The sequence below is a fragment of the Cavia porcellus genome, unplaced genomic scaffold (assembly GCF_034190915.1).
Source record: "Cavia porcellus strain 051 isolate PalLab524CR breed Dunkin Hartley unplaced genomic scaffold, mCavPor4.1 scaffold_1, whole genome shotgun sequence".
Lineage (NCBI taxonomy): Eukaryota > Metazoa > Chordata > Mammalia > Rodentia > Caviidae > Cavia > Cavia porcellus.
This window is the reverse complement of record NW_026947484.1, coordinates 31,391,109-31,408,171: the sequence shown is the minus strand read 5'-3', so window position 1 is coordinate 31,408,171 and position 17,063 is coordinate 31,391,109. Positions and strand designations below refer to the sequence as shown.

Genomic DNA, 17,063 nt, shown 5'->3' with positions numbered 1-17,063 from the left:
CTATCTATTGGTTCACGCTTTATTGCAAGAGATTGCATTGTTTGTCTTGCATTTTCCTAGATTAGATTTGGTGACTGTATTCTTGACTGGTAATTGAACATATTTCTCTCACCACTTTAATTTTTGTCAATTGGTAGACAGTTCTACTTGTCTAATCAGATTCAAGTTAGATATTTTCTGTACGAAATGATAAATTCTTCTGTTTCCTGTTTCTTCAAATCTTGGAGAAGAAAAAAAAAAAATCTTGGAGAAGAACCACTGACCTAATTTCACTTGATAGCTGAAAAGTAATGCTGGTTAATAGGGAGGTATCATACACTCTACTCAGTGTATAAACACTTTTCATTTCTACCTTCAGATATGAAGGGAAAAAAGGGAGACTGTCAAAACAAGTTCTAATCTATTCTGTACAGTTATTAGGGTTCTACCCTAATCTTTGCTTCCATCAGGAAAAGTCGACATTATGGTACTTCTGCTAACAGATAACTAGGCTGCCTAGCAACAATTACCAAGTCTTAACATCACAGAGCTGGAAGGGGCTCTGAACAAAGTTTGGTCCAAATGTCCCTGTCTCCATTTAAAGATCAGGAACAGGCCACTGTGGTAGTGCACACCTCTAATCTGAAGACTTGGGAAGCTAAAACAGGAGATCGCTGCAAGTGCATGGCCAGTCTGGGCTACACAGTTAATTCAAAGCCAGTTTGAACTACAAAGCCAGACTCAAAAAATAAAAAAATTAAAATTAAAAAATAAAATAATAAATATTGGGAAACAGAATGAAAGTAGCAAAGTAACTTCCCCATGTTTTAAAGTTAATTAATATTTACAACATATTAATAATAATGACTAGCTTACAATAAGCTTTACATAAACATTACTTTTTTTTTTCTTTCTTGGTACCAGCGATCAAATTCACAACTTCGTGCTTGCCAGGCAGACACTTACACCATGGAGCTAAATCCCTGTGCCCAGGTATTACTTTTTTTTTAAGGTACAGTTAAAACTTATTAATAAGCGGAATTAGTATCTGAACTAGAATCTCTAAGCTTCTCCCAGAATACAAATAACACTTTCTTCTACTTTGCAGTTGGAGTAATGATGTGTTCTGTGGTACATATATATAAAAGTTGCAGATAACTGAGCCCACTCCTTAAATTAAACACATAGTTTTATTTACTTATCAACTAGGGTTGAACTCAGTGCCTTCACAATGGCTATATTCCCAGGTCTTTTTGTCTTTTTTTATTTAATTTGAGATAGTGCTTCACCAAATCCCTAAATTACCTTGACTGGGCTCAAACTTGCATTTCTCCTGCCTCAACATTTCAGAGCACTGGAATTATAGGCATGCGCCATCAAACCTGGGTCTTAACTCATTTTGGAGACATGATCTCTCTAAATTACCCAGGTTGGCCTGGAACCTGCAATCCTCCTGACTCAGTCTCCTGAACAGCTGGGATTACAAGTGTATACTATTTTTTTTTTAAATTTTATTTAAGAGGAAAAAGAGAAAAACACAAAACAAAACAAAGTGGTATAAGGGTACACGTAATACAGAACTACAAACAAACAAAAAAAAACATAACAGTAAGAAATCACCTGTTAATAGATTACATATTATCATCTTGAAAATAGTTGCTCAAATCACAGTATCAAAGAATACAAAGTGGACATTCAAACAGGGAGACTGCAAACAGCTGTGTTCAATGATCCAAAAACATTGATATAGTCAGCTATTTAATACCCCTAAACATACTTGCTGTTATATCCGTTAGAGCTCTTTTTTTTTTCCCTCTCTTTTTTACAACAAAATTTACACATTTTAGATTTTATTACTCCTTAGTTCTTATTACTTTTTTGGGGGGGAGAGAATACAGTCAAATATGGCACAACAAAGCTGTCAGTCAAAACCAAGGATAGACATAGCACATGGTGTAGAACAGAGTACAAGGTTATCAACAATGATTATCAACATTGTCTCTTGTTTCCTTAAAAAGAATTGTCTATCTCATTAGATATTATAAAGTTGGACAAAACAGTAGAGAACAAGACCAATAAAACTTAGGCATTGTAAACATTACAGGACTTCCAAAGAAGACAATAGTCAAACCAGAATGGGCATCTTAGTGAATCTTATTGCCTTCAAAGTAGTTGCCTATATCCTCAAACTTGATACTATCATACAGAATGGAACAGAGTCTAATCAGTCAAAACAAGATCATAGGAGTATTACAGGACTTCAAAACAAGTTAATAGGAAATCAAAAAGAGTTACTATTATATATCCTAATTTTTTAAATTTTTCCCCTTAATTAAAACAAACATAAGAAATAACTAATTTTTTTAAAGAATAAGGGAGAGATTGAGTTAAAACAGGAGATAACAATATAACAATAGAGGTCAAAGCATGACTGTTTCAGCAACCTAGTGCTTCACCACCAAACAACCCGACTTAATAGTAGTTACCATCATAGTGTCTGTCTTTTTCCTTGAAATATTTGGATAAAACTTCATATACTCTAGCTTCAAATATTTCCATATCAAGAAGCCCAGAATAAAGCCTTTCTAATTAATGAGTGAAAACTTTATAAGGCTTCAAGGCCACATAATGGGGAATCATGATTACCACATATTTTTATATATTTGAATCATTACTTACATTAGGGAAACTATTCGGTATTCACACATGCGAGATTGATTTATTTCACTTATGAGTATGGTCTCAAGCTGCGCCCATTTATTGATAAATATCTCAATGTGATCCTTCTTTATAGTTGAATAATACTCCATTGTATAGAAATACCACTACTTTTTTATCCATTCCTCAGTTGATGGACACTTGGGTTGTTTCCAAGATCTGGCGATTACAAATTGTGCTGCTATAAACATAGGTGCACATATATCACTGTGGTATGATGCTTTCAGTTCTTCTGGGAATATGCCTAGAAGTGGAATAGCTGGAATAAATGGGATTTCCAATCCCAACTTTTTGAGAAATCTCCAGACAGACCTCCACAAAGGCTGTACCAGTCTACACTCCCACCAACAGTGCAGGAGAGTTCCTTTTTCCCCACAGCCTCTCCAGCATTTGTTGTTGGTTTTCTTGATCCTGGCCATTCTTTCAGGAGTGAGATGGTATCTCAGTGTGGTTTTAATTTGCATTTCTCTAATGACCAATGATGATGAGCATTTTTTCATGTATTTATTTGCCATTTGCATTTCTTCATCTGAGAATTGCGTATTCATCTCAGATGCCCATTTTTGGATTGGATCTTTGAATTTTGGGGGTCTGAGTTTTTTTTAATTCTTTATATGTTTTAGACAAGAGTCCCTTGTCTGAGAGAGAGTTCACTAAAATCTTTTCCCAGTTTGTGGGTTTTCTTTTCACTATGCTGGAGATTTCTTTTGACATGCAGAAACTTTTTTTTTTTATTGGTACCAGGGATCGAACTCACGACTGCCAGCTTGTAAGGCAGGCGCTTATGCCGCTGAGCTAAATCCCCAGCCCCGACATGCAGAAACTTTTTAATAAGAAGTGGTCCCAGTTATTGATTCTAGGAAGTATTTCCTGTGCGGTTTGAGTCCTGTTCATGAATTCTTTACTTACTCCTATGTCTCCAAGGTTTCTACCTAATTTGTCTTCCAATAGATTTAGTGTTTCTGTTTTAATATTCAGATCTTTGACCCATTTAGATTTTAATTTAGTAAATGGTGATAGACATGGGTCTAGCTTTAGTTTTCGGCAAATGGAGAGCCAGTTTTTCCAGCACCATTTATTAAAGAGACTGTCGTTCTTCCAGTGAACCTGCTTGGCTCCTTTATCAAAGATAAGGTGCTTGAGTGTGTTTGCAGTTGTGGTTGTATCTTCTAATCTATTCCATTGATCTTCGGTTCTGTTTTGATTCCAATACCATGTTGGTTTTACTACTGTTGCTTTGTAGCATAACTTCAAGTCAGGGATTGTGATGCCTCCTGTTTTGTCAAAAATATGGAACGCTTCACGAATTTGCGTGTCATCCTTGCGCAGGGGCCATGCTAATCTTCTCTGTATCGTTCCAATTTTAGTATATGTGCTGCCGAAGCGAGCACGCAAGTGTATACTATTATGCCCTGGCTCATTTAAATCTATCTTTGGAGATAGGGTCTCACTATGAAATTTAGGCTGGCCTTGATCTAATTATATAGCCCAGGCTGGCCTTGAATTTGTGATCCTCCTGCTTCAGCTTCCCTAATGTTTGGAATTACAGGTGAGCAACCCCATCATTCTTAATACTTCTATTTCCTGTTTCTGAGGCAAGAGCATATATGGGATAGTTAGCACACCAAAGATTCTAGTATGGCTGGAATGCAGTAAGATCTAGAAGACTGACAGAGGCCAAAGCCTCAATCTAACTTTCATCTAGAAAAGACAGAAAGCTACTAGAGAATCGTAAGCATTAGAGTGATGTCATCTGATACAGATATAAAAAAATTACACCTATTGATGTATTAAAAACACACTCAGGTATTGGAAGACAGGGAACTAGACAGGTTATTGCAGTTGTCTGGTCTAGAAATGATACAGCTTAGGTTAAAAAAAAAGTGGTAGAAATGCAGGTGGCACAAAAGTCAGAGAAATCTGAAGAAAACCAGCAAGATCGTCTGGCAGATTGGAGGTGAAAGAAAGAGGACAGTCAATAACAAGGCTGGCCTTTCTGACCTGAATAACCAGAAGAAGAAAGCTGTATTTAGAGACAGGGAAGACTCAAGGAGAGGCCTGGGTATAAGCATCAGTGTTTGTACCATGGAGATCAGAGAAGACCTTTGTGTGCATTCTCAGCCTCTCCAAGACTCTTCCTTCACACTGGCAGTTTTCTCCCAGGAAGTAAGCTTCATTGTTCACGATGAGCATTGTTTCTAATTTACTACCTTATTAACACTATTCTATTCTCTAGGAAGTACGAATGAAAAAACACTAGAATCAATACATCTAGTCCACAACCTAAATCAGAATTCTAAGGCAGGACATTTTAAGGAAAAGACAACTAACAGTGTGGGAACTCTGAATAGTGCCTCACATTTAACACATCACGTTTTCCAAAAATTTACTTATGAGATGGTTATTTACAACTCACAATACTTTTCCAATAAATATGAATTTATTTTTAAAAAGAGATTGGTTCCCAAGACAAATGGCACAATGGAGTTATAACAATAACAGTACTAACTTGAATTGAAAAGAAGGAATCACAGGATATAAAAAAGATAAGACTGTCTCTTGCCTTGAGTCTATGAATGAAAAAAGTCAAAGTTTTCCTTTGCATACTCTCTCCCTTTACTCAAAACCTCACAAAAGGAACTTTATTCTGCTTCTAGCACTCTAATCTATATAAACCTCCCTGTGTCTGACATCACCCTGGATTAGTCCCCTGAAATACTATGTCTAAAAATCACCACTCAAACTCTGAATCAGTAGCAATCAAACACCACATACAGCCACATACCACTCACTATTCCCTCGCTACACTGACCTCGGCTAGGCACCCAGAGGCACTTGCACTGCTTTTAACTAAATCTTATTTTAAAAAGACTGAATCTCTGGAGGATTTTATTGAATATTAGATAAGGGAAAAAGAAAAAGAATGAAGATGCAGTCATGCCCTGAGGCCCCATTGCCATGGGGGTCAGGCATAAACCCTTCTGCCTATGAGACCACCCTAAGGGCCCAGAGGAGAAGCCTTGCCCAATGCCTTGCTGCCTTGGTGGGGGGAGCTTATCAGTTAGCTGTCCCCCTGCCCACTTCTTTGCCACCTTGGGAACCTCGGAGTGGAGGAACCCAGGTGCCTAGCCCAATCCCTGCACTGCAAGACAGGCATTCAGTGCAAGAAGCACTTGGGACTTAGCAGCCAGCAGATCTGGAGGAACACAGGAAAATGTCAAGACAAAGGATCCTGCAAGGTGCAATCTCAGACATCCAGTCCACCTAGAACAATCCAGCAGACATACATACAAAATAAATTAGAAGTCACATACTTGAAATGATAGCAACTGAAGATAGTGCTTGCATTGTTTAATTTTGCATGCATATATCTTATTCAGAACAAGTCCAGGAGACACAGACACAGAAGAAATTAGAAGAAATTAGAGAGCACACACCTGAAATTTCTGAAATGATAGCAACTGAAGTAAAGAAACAACTTGGCGCTTATATTATTTGATTAACTTTTCTTGCCTATGTCTAGTAGTCTGAGCAATTATTTAGAGGATGACAATGTACAATATAGTAACTATTATTGATTTTCTACTGTCTTGTTTTTGAAGTCCAATATAGTTCTCATTGTTTTTGTTGTTTTGTTTCACTGTTTTGTTTGTTCTTTTAAAAAATGAAGAAATAAGGGAAGTACTTGACAATGATAAGGTCACTAATAGAAGGTCAATCTGCTTCTTATCATTCTTATATTTCTGAACACATTGATTTTTCTAGGAGCTTCACCTTTTAGTCAGAATCCTTGTATCAGCACATCAGGCAGACCCAGAGATCAATGTGTGTATTTTGGTTTCAGTTGTGAATTTGAGGATGAAGGAAAGTGGAAAAGGATTAGCAACTAATTCTTAAGTATTCATTGGACAAAGTGTTCCTAAGTTGGGAACTATTTGTTCATTAATGGACTTTTATAAATAGATACTTTAAAAATACCTGGTTTATGACCACAGTTTAAAGTAAATTTCTTTTTGATTATTATTTTTCTTTCTTTCTGATTATTTATAATTACTCAATTCCTAAAGTTCACCATTACCACACATTTTTTTACATCTGAGTGAAATTCAGAGTTCATTTTAGAGGTGACAAGATCTCCAAACTCAGAAAGAAAGAAGTTTCTGGAGATAAGACGAGCTCAATTCAAGCTTTGCAGTTTGCAGCTGCCACTCCTAATCACTGTTGGGATCTCTGCTCTTTAAAAAATAAAACAAAAAATTTTTAAAAGCTTATTATTAGATCAATTCTTATACTGACATTTCATTTGGGTTATATGTCCTGCCTTAAATCTACATGAGAAACACCAGATCTTCCCTCTGTCAATTAACTGAAGAGATATTATCAAGCAAGATAAATGATTGATTTAAACTTAACTGGTTGATTTAAACCTCAGAACTCAAAAGTACACATGCAATTTGCTTTTCATTTTTTTCCCCAGAGCAGAGAATCCCAAGTCAATAAACTTTTATTTGAACATTTAAATCACAGTTTCATTAAAAGTTCAAAATGAATGGACCATTTGGGTGGTTTTATCATTCTTTATAGTTGTCTTCATCTGTTTGGTTTTTAAGACAGGGTCTCCCTATGCATTTCAGGCTGGCCTTGAGTTCATTATATTAGACCAGGCTGGCCTCTAATTCACAACAATGCTCCTGACTCTATGGTTGTCTATTTTGACTAAAATATTTTATCTTTTTTTTATTTAAAGAAAAGGAAACAAAAAAAAAATACATGGAGATAAAAAAGGGTAGAAATAATACAAAATTACAGAAAAATAAACGGTAAGAAATCACTGGTTGATAAGTTACATATTGTCATCTTAGAAATACCTGTTCAGGTTACAAAATTAAAGTATTTAAAATGACATTCAAAAAGTGACACTGCAAACAGTTCTGCTCAATGATCGAACAAAAACTCAGTAATATGGTTATCAGTCCTACACATTTGTTTTACATCTCAAAGAGGGCAAGATTAAATATATCAAAACAGAACAAAACAGTTAAAAAAACAATTTAAAGAAATACAGATTTCAAAGCAAGTCCACTGGAGATCTTCACTGTCTATCTAACTGTCTCTAGTTTCTTACAAATAGTCGTCCCCATCTTCACCCACATTATATACATATTGCATATTATAGAACTAATCAAATCATTTACAGGATGATGAAGGCTTTTTAGGTCTTCAAGATCTAACATTGGGGAAGACAATAATAACTACCATCGCATCTCTCATTCTCTTCATGGTAGCCGTCCCCATCTTTACATATGCTGAACTTGAACTTAAGAGACTAGAGTAATATCATTCTGATCAGTGAATAATAGTATTGCTAGAATTTATATCATAATGCTACAAAATTAGCATTGGGTTTCTTAGTGTCATTTTTTCAGAGTATCTGTTCATTACATCTTGCATTATATAATCTGTTCCCGTAAATAATTTTTTAAAAAAAACTCATGTGTGAATTTCTACATATATATCTATCCTCTCTGTATTATAGGGAAAAACAAATCACAATAAGACAGCAAAACAAATTTCTAGAAAAACATGCAATGGATAAGACATATAAGACCACAATATAGGTGATCTTCCGTAGTTACTATGTTTTCTCTTGTTATTTTCAATAGATTTGTCCACATCATCAGCTTAATATAGTTAAACATAGTATTACCTATTTTTATAAAAACAACTTTGAAGGCATTGTAGGATTTGAGAGCTGTTAATAATTAATACCAGTATGGATATCCTTTACATCTTGTCATCTTCAGAGTAGTTGCCTCTACTTTTAGGGTTGATACCTACAAGCATATCAAGTTCAAATAAAATCAGTCAAGGCAAACCTGTGGTCTTATGAATCAGATTCAATTAAGATCAGTCATAGTAAGACAATGTAAGTAATACAGGATTTCAGTTTAAGTTAATAGGAAAGTAAGGATAGTTACCATGGTATAACCTGCTATTTTTGGGTCAGATGTCTATGCCCTCAAGTCTGACATGAGTGGACAGACCAGAACAAATTAAATTCAAACTAAATATGGCGATAAGACTACTCTTTTAAATCCTGATACACTATTAACAATGAGCTCTGCCTTTTTTTTATAGTGTTTCAGAGCTGTCTATACTAAAGACTATAGCTTACCGTCTCTGCCTCATGTCTGCTACTCCACTTTTCTGCTATAATTTGTCCACCTTAATCCCTCATTCCACTGTCTGCCCCATTCATTGAGGCCTCTCTGCCACTGTTGCTGGAATTCTGGTATCCCTTCCTCTCTTTCTCTGGAATGTGCTTCAGCACTCTCTGTAGGGTTGGATTGGTGGCCACGAACTCCCACAGTTCCTCCTTGTCTTGGAAGCATCTTATTTCTCCATTAATTTTGAGAGAGAGTTTTGATGGGTATATGAGTCTTGGTTGCATATTATTTTCTTTCAGGACTTGGAATATTTCTCCCCATTCCCTTCTTGACTTAAGAGTTTGTATTGATAAGTCTGTTGTTATTTTGATAATTTTCCCATTGTAGGTAATCTGCTTCTTTTCTCTGGCTGATTTTAATATTCTGTTCTTTTGGTGGATTTCTGGAATCTTGATTATTATATGTCTAGGCATAAATCTGTTTTGGTTGTAGGTAGCTGGTGTTCAGTATGCTTCTTTTATCTGGATATCATTTCTTTTTGCTATACATGGGAAATTTTGCTTTAATATATCTGTGAATATTCTTTGTATTTCATTTTTGGTTGCTCCTGCTTCCTCACGCACATTTTTTTTTTTTTTAAATATGGAATGCTTCACGAATTTGCGTGTCATCCTTGCGCAGGGGCCACGCTAATCTTCTCTATATCGTTCCAATTTTAGTATATGTGCTGCGGAAGCGAGCACGTCACTCACATTCTTTATTCACATTCTTTGTTTTTAAGTTATGTATCCTTTTGTCATCTTCTAGCCTTTGAATTGTTTCTTTCTGGTTCCTTGTTATTTTTAAGAGGTTTTTTTTTTCACGATCATGTCATAAATCTCTCTTCAAGTTTCAGAAGGCTGGCTTTAGTTTCTGTCAGGGTATTTTGCCAGTGTTCAATGGAGTTTTTAGTTTCCTGGTAATCTCTTTGGATCTGTTTCATGCATTCTAAGTTATGTTTAAATTCTTCTTCAGAAGTTTCTCTTTCTTTTTTGATTTCCTCAGTTCTTCCATTTGTGCTCTCTTGGGCGGGGCTTGTCATTTCTTTAATTAATCTCTTTATATCTTGCCTCACTTGGATCAGGAGTATAGCTTTAAATTCATCTATGAGGTCATGGAGATATTTTTTAATTTCAGCTGATGCTGTGTCCAGTATTGGATAGTTACTGTGCTTGTTCTCTTCAGTGTTTACTTCTCCTGGGCTTACTTTCTCATGTTGGGCAGCTGGAGATTTTTTTTATTTTTATCTCTTGTCATGTTTCTGGTTTCTTTCAGACTGGAGTGTCCTGGGGGTCTCTGGCCCTCTCCGTATTGCTTAGGGCCTTTCAGAAGTGTGCTGACTTGCGTTTTTGCTGTCTTCTCCAATTTGCTGTTATCTAGGGTAGGCAGGGATGCAGGGATGGTGCAGGTTAGCCTCCAGCCTCTGTGCCAGTCAATCCGTAAATTAGGCTGTACGTTCTGGATGTCACAGAGTTGCAACTATTTTGTATCTGCTTATTGGGCCCCAAGCAGAGGCTTGGTTCAGCCCCAGCAGATCCTGCCAGTTGTCTCTGTGCCAGAAGCAGCTGACTAATGTCACCATGGCACAGGGTTCTGCCCAAATCCCAGCTGTTCTCTTCCAGACCTCTCTGTGCCAGGAGCACCAGGACAGTGGGTCTGCCCAATTCCAAGATGTCTTCCACTAGTTCTCTGTATGACGCTGAAGCCCACATGGCACCAGGCTCTGCCCAATTTCAAGATGTCCTCCATCAGACCTCTCTACGCCAGGGGCAACTCGGTGATGTCACCGAGCCGCAGGTTCTACCCAACTCTAAGATGTCTTCTGCCAGACTCTCTGTGTTATTGATATCGCCGTGGTGGCAGGCTCTGCTCAGTTCCAAAATGTTCTCTGGCCAACCACAGTAGCCGCAGGACCCAGTCCCCAGTACTCACCAGGGCTCGGTGCAGGTCCTCCTCTTGAGTCTACTACACACCACACCACTTGCCCTCACTGCGCTCCCAGCACAGTGTGGAATGGTCAGAAAACTGCACATCGTTCGGCTTCGGAGCTCCAGAGCCTTTCACAATCTCCCCTGGTGCAGTGGGGCAGTCCTGACTGCTTCACGGGTCCCCGGTCTCAATTTCCAGCAGTCACCAAAAGCCAACACAGCTTTTCCTGTTGGGTCCACTGGTCAGTTTGCCGCATTAAAGGCGCGGGATTTGCAGCCTCCCGTTATCAGCCTTCGCAGTCTCAGCATGACTTTAAATTCTCCAGCCGTGCTGTCTTGATTAATAAGAATCGTTATCCATTCATCTGGTCCTCTCCATGTTGTCATATTCTAGCATCTAATATGATTTGTCCAGAGAGACTCTGCCTAATCCCCTAGCAAGCCACCATTTTTGAAAACCTCCTATTTTATTTTAAAGAGAATAAAATCAATCAAAATAGAATTGAGTCAATTAAAACAATAAACATGGTATATGACTTCAAAACAAAATACCAGGAGATCAATAATGGCTACCATAATGTCTCTTGTTATCTTCAAAAGGACTGCCCACACCATCAGGCATAATAAAATCAAACAAAATAGTATAGAATAAAACCAATAAAAACAAAACAATGGAAACAATACAGGACTTCAAAACAAGATAATAGTGAAACAAAAGTGGCTACCATAATGCCTCTTGTTATCTTCAAAGTAGTTGCCTATACCATCAGACATGATACAATCAAACAAAACAAAATAAAATAAAATCAATCAAAACAAAACAATGAAAGCAATACAGGTCTTCAAAACAAGATAATAGGAAATCAATAATGGCTACCATAATATATTTTTTATCTTTGAAATAGCTGTCCACGCCATCAAATATAATAAAATTTGACAAATCCAAACAGAATAAAACCAAACTAAACAGAATAATGAAAACAATATGGGTTTCAAACAACAATAATAAATTACCAATGGCCACTGCCTTCCCTTTTTAAACACTTCCTCCGCTTTCACTTTCATAGGATGTATTGTGCATTTTGGATCCCACTAACTCCTTTAGTTTTTTATATTAGGGAGACAACACAATATTCACCCATATGACCCTGAACCATTTCACCCATGATTATGATCACAAGTTGCATCCTTTTACCTACAAGAGCCTCGAGGTTATTTTTCTTTATGGCTGAGTAGCTTTCTATTGTATAGAAATGCCATGTCTTTCTCACCTACTCTGCAGGTGATGGGCAACCTACTGCCACTTCTTTCTGCTTCTCTGTCACATAAAGTATTGTTCTCTCTCCTTTGACTTTCAGTCTATGAACCCCCTTTCGAATTAAATATGTTTCTTACATAAATCATATTGATGGATCCTGTCTCCTGATCCACTCTGCCTGTGTTTCTCTTTTTTGGTGAACTGAGGCCATCTGTATTAGTTGTTAATGGCCAACATGCTCTGCCTCGTCTCTGCCATGCTATTTTCCTGCCATCGATTGTCTACTTTTTTTCCACTCCATTCCACTGTCTGCCCTGCTCAGTGATCTCCCTCTACCATTATTCCTAAAACTGTGGTCTTTTATATCTCTCTCTAGAATGTCCTTCAGTATTCTTTATAGGGTTGGTTTACTGGTCATGAATTACTTCATATATTCTTTGTCATGGAAGTATCTTGTTTCCTCATTAATTCTGAAAGATAGTTTTGTAGGGTACATCAATCTGGATTGGAAGCTATTTCCTTTCAGGACTTGAAATACTTCAAGCTCTTCTTGACTTGATGGCTTGCATTGAGAAGTCTGTCATGATTCTGATGGGTTTTCCTTTTTAGGGGATCTGTTTCTTTTCTCTAACAGCTTTTAATATTGTGTTCATGTGTTGAATTTCTGGGGTCTTGATTATTGTATGTCTGGGTATAGATTTATTTGGGTCATAGCTAGCTGGAGTTCTATATGCCTCACTTATCTGAATGTCACTTTCTTTTCTCACGCTTGGGAAGTTTTCTTATATTATTTCTGTAAATAGACTTTTAACATTTTATGTGTTGACTCCTGCTTTTTTCACTCACACCTATTATTCTTAAGTTATGTTTCTTTGAGTTGTCTTACAGCTATTGAATTGTTACTTCCAGGTTCCTTGTTATTTTAAAGAGACCTTTCCTTTCACAATCGCAAATTACAAACCTGTCTTCAAAGTGTGAAAGCCCATCCTCAGTTTCTTTCAAGTGGTTTTGCCAGCTTTCAATCGAGTTTTTAATTTCCTGGATATCTCTTTGAATCTGTTTCATACATTCTAAATCTTTTTTATACTGTTCATTCAAGGTTTCCCTCATTTTCCTATGCTCCTCTATTTTTTTGTCTGTCTTCTTTACGAATGCTTAGCAATTCTTTTATTATGTTTTTCATTCTTCTTTTACCTGAGATAGTATTTCTGCTCTAATTTCTTTTATAGTCTCATGAAGTTGTTCCTTTACTTCAGTTGCCATCACTTCAGAAATTTCAGGTGTTAAAAAAAAAAAAAAAAGAAATTTCAGGTGTGTGATATCTCCTGGACCAGCTCTGCTTGGGTTGGAGGCCACAGTCTGCCTTTTGCTTCTTCGTCTTGACATATTCCTGGGTTCTTCTGGACAAGTGGCTTGTGGAGTCCCAGGCACTTCCTGCATTGGCTACAATTTCTCTGAGGTGAGATTGCTTCTTTTAGCCAGATGGTGGCCATTGGGTGCACTGGTGCAGGGCTGTCTGTCTGCTGCTTTTCCCAGCTTGCATTGGCTCACCAATGGCTGCTGGAATGCACGTGGGGGTTGGGGCTGAGTCCAAGCAATTTCCACAGGTCTGCTCCTAGCTAAGAGGTGCTAGAGGGAGCTGGGCAGCTTATCCACCCTGTCTCCAAAATGGCTCTTGGTCAATCACTCTCTCCCGTAGTAGGACTGAGCCCTCTGCACTCAATGCCAGCCAGTGCAGGCAGTCCTATGCGTCCGCCACTCCCCTCCACTGCCATATCTCTTTGCAGAGGCCTCTGGGGTCACCAGCTGCCACCACAACCATGAGTTCCCAACTCCTCTCACACAGTGGGTCTGGCTCTGGGTGAGGCACTACCAGCTACCATCTTCTTCATTTAAGTTTTTCTTTTTTACTCTCTCTGTGGGCTTCAATTCTCACTTTAGGTTCTTACTGGGTCCAGGGGACCCACTTCCTTCCTTCTTGTCTTCCTCACAATGTTATATTCCAGCACCTGGACTGTTTCTCTCAGAGAGGCTATTTACTCTGCTGCTTACTGTTTTGACATCTTCCCAGAAGCTCTGGAACTTTTTAATAATTAATTAATATATATTATCTTTATGAGTAGAAAAAAAAATTACCTCCAATTTGGAAAGCAAAAGATGAGATTAAAAAGTCTTAATGAAGAAAGAAGCTGAGTAATGAAACTGTTGTCTATGCTTTACCTTATTTTGTTAATGCCTTTGTGTAATAAATTGAAGGAAATATGTTGTACTTAAACTTTTAAAATAGAAAAACAACTAGGTATAATACCACATACTTGTACTATGCAGTTTTTTTTTTAAATTTTTTTGGTACGGGGGATCAAACTCATAACCTCGCCCTTGCCAGGCAGGCGCTTATCCAGCTGAGCTAAATCCCCGGCCCAATACCACATGCTTGTAACCCCAGCTATTCAAGAGAATCCAAATTCTAAATCAGCCTAGGCAACACAGCAAGCCCTTGTCTCAAAATTTATAAATATGAAAATAAAAAGGGATGGGAACATGGGTAGCTCAATGGCTGTATACTTGTATAGCCCTGACGTTCTGGGTTCAGTCACCAGTATGGTGGAGGGGAGGCAGGGAAAAGTGGAGGAGGAAAAGGATAAGGAAGAAGAAGAACAGGGGAAAGGAAGAAAGAGAAGGAAGAATAATGGGAAGGGGAAAGGGAAAGAAGGGGAAGAAGGAAGAGGAAAAGGTAGGAGAAAAAAGGAGGAAAAGAAGAGGGAGGTGAAGGAAGAAAAGAATAGAGAGGGAAAGGAAAAAGAGAGGGAGAAAGAGAAGGAAGAGGAAGAGAATGAACCATATTTAAAGTACAGTATTTTCTAAAAATGTGGCTGAAGGACCCTGACTATCCTAAGATCCTTTCAGGGGACTTCAAGGTTATATTTTCATAATAATATTAAGATTTCATATGCCTTTTTTCCACTATCATCTACTTACAAATGTACAGTGGAGTCCTGGTATAGTATCAAAGAAGAACCACAATTATCTGAAAATGCCAGTAAAATTAGTCTTTTCTTTTCCTACTGTGTCTCCTCAAGAGCTTCCATTTCCTTCATATGCTCCAGCTAAAACTACAGACCATTAATCTTTTGTTGTCATTGTTTTTTGCAATGCTGGGGTCTGAATCAAGGACTGAGTATCTAGGCAAGGAGTTCAGCACTGAGCTGCACCAGAGCTAATACTGTGATAGGATCAACACAAGTAGATATAAAAATTCTCTCGTGATTCTTTTTACCAAGATGGCACTGAAAACAAAATAGGCAACTATTGTAGTCCGGGAGTTGTGAGAACAATTGTAATCAGGACACAGAATTTATACTATTGTTTTATGATGGTCATCTAGAGTTAAACACAAGAAAGTACAGGAAATCTGTCCACAATATGAAAGGCCCAGAATATTCAGCCAAGGGCTTGGATTCCACAGCAATACAATGTCCTGCATGAGTCCAGCTGAAGATCTAGAGCTCATGACAATGCCTCCCATGAATCCAATTGGAAGTCTAGAGCCCACGACAAGGACTCACGCCAGTCTGTTTTATGATCTGCTGGGACAGCCCAAAGGTCAGTGGTGGAAGACAAGAAGTCTATGCCAACAGGATGAAGGAGCTGTGTCAATAGGTTGAGGGTTCTACACTGGAACTGAGAAGTCACACTCAAAATAAGGACCAGGTGCCCTGAAAAGCACCATAGCCATCCGTAGAAACAAGGAGGTCCCAAGTTCCTCTGACAATGAAAACAGTCAATTACATTCCAGAAAGCCAGAGCGACAAGTTTCTCCTGGATATTAAACACACACATCTTACTCTCCAGGGCCAGGAAGTGATGTTCAATGTAAAGAGCAAAGCTCCTCAAAGTGAACCACAGCCACTCTCAGCAACAAGGTCCCAAGCTCCTCTGATGATAATGGCTGACTTCATATTGGGGAAGCTAGTCACAATGAGCTCCTCCAGGAGAACCAACAGCTCAAAACAGCAACACTTAGGAGAACCCATCATGCCTAGCTCTTCTTCTTCACGTCTCTATTTATGCCAGTAACTGTCCTCAGGTGGGCCATCTACACTTACCACCATACTGATTTAATTCAGCTGGTGTTAAGTTGACCACCAGTTTTTAATCCATACAGCAACCCTGTTCCTTCCATAGCTAAATCCAGGGTTTTTTTGTTGTTGTTGTGATGTAGTTTGGGAACCTGAACTTAGGGCCTTGCTCTTGCTAGGCAAGCAGTCTGCCACCAATCTATATCCCCAGCTCTTTTTTTCTTTCTAATTTACAGGGACTTGATAAGTTGCCCAGGCTGGCCTTAAACTTTCAGTCCTCCTGCCTTAGCCTTCCAAGGAGCTGTTATTTCAGATGTGCATCACCACTCCAGGCAAAGGAAAAGTTTTAGAGGTCAAGAATTAGTATCAAAATGCATCAATAGCAGAAGGAGAAGAGAAGGGATGATAGGCGAGAGAAAGGAACAATGGAGGGAGGAGAAGAAAAAACAAAAGAAAGGAAAAATATCTTCACATCACCCATATTTCTTGGCAGTGCAAGACACTTCAGCCCTGGGGCAGCACAGGCATCTGCAAAGAGCATTGCTAGAGGTTCAAGCTTGAACACTACACCACCAGCAACTTGCGCTGACCTTTGAGCTGTTCACTAAGAACACAACACATCGTTGTTCATGATAAACATTAAGACCAAAAAGCACCAGATCAAGAAGCTGTGAAAAGCCTCTTGACTCTGACGTGGCCAAGACCAACACCATGTTCGGGACTTAGAGGGAGAAGAAGGAGGCCTATGTTCTCCTGACTGATGCTTTGGAAGTTATCAACAAAAGTGGGATCATCTAAACCAAGTTCCCCTGGATAATTCCAAATATAATTTCTATTATTACAAGAATAGTCAAAACAACCCTGCTCTCATCAATGAAGCAAAAAAAAAAAAAAA

The 17,063-nt window shown here is 38.2% G+C and overlaps 1 protein-coding gene and 2 non-coding genes across 3 annotated transcripts in view; all 3 read right to left on the bottom strand.

Annotated features, from left to right (window-relative positions):
* The window catches only part of Prorp (protein only RNase P catalytic subunit), a 135,871-nt gene that overhangs the window by 99,044 nt on the left and 19,764 nt on the right, over positions 1 to 17,063 (bottom strand). The gene's annotated exons all lie outside the window — the stretch shown is intronic.
* On the bottom strand, positions 3,982 to 4,088 carry LOC111757388 (U6 spliceosomal RNA). Its single transcript, XR_002791749.1, has one exon. It is a non-coding gene; the product is annotated as a U6 spliceosomal RNA (small nuclear RNA).
* LOC111757393 (U6 spliceosomal RNA) lies at positions 9,501 to 9,607 on the bottom strand. The gene has a single exon (XR_002791753.1). It is a non-coding gene; the product is annotated as a U6 spliceosomal RNA (small nuclear RNA).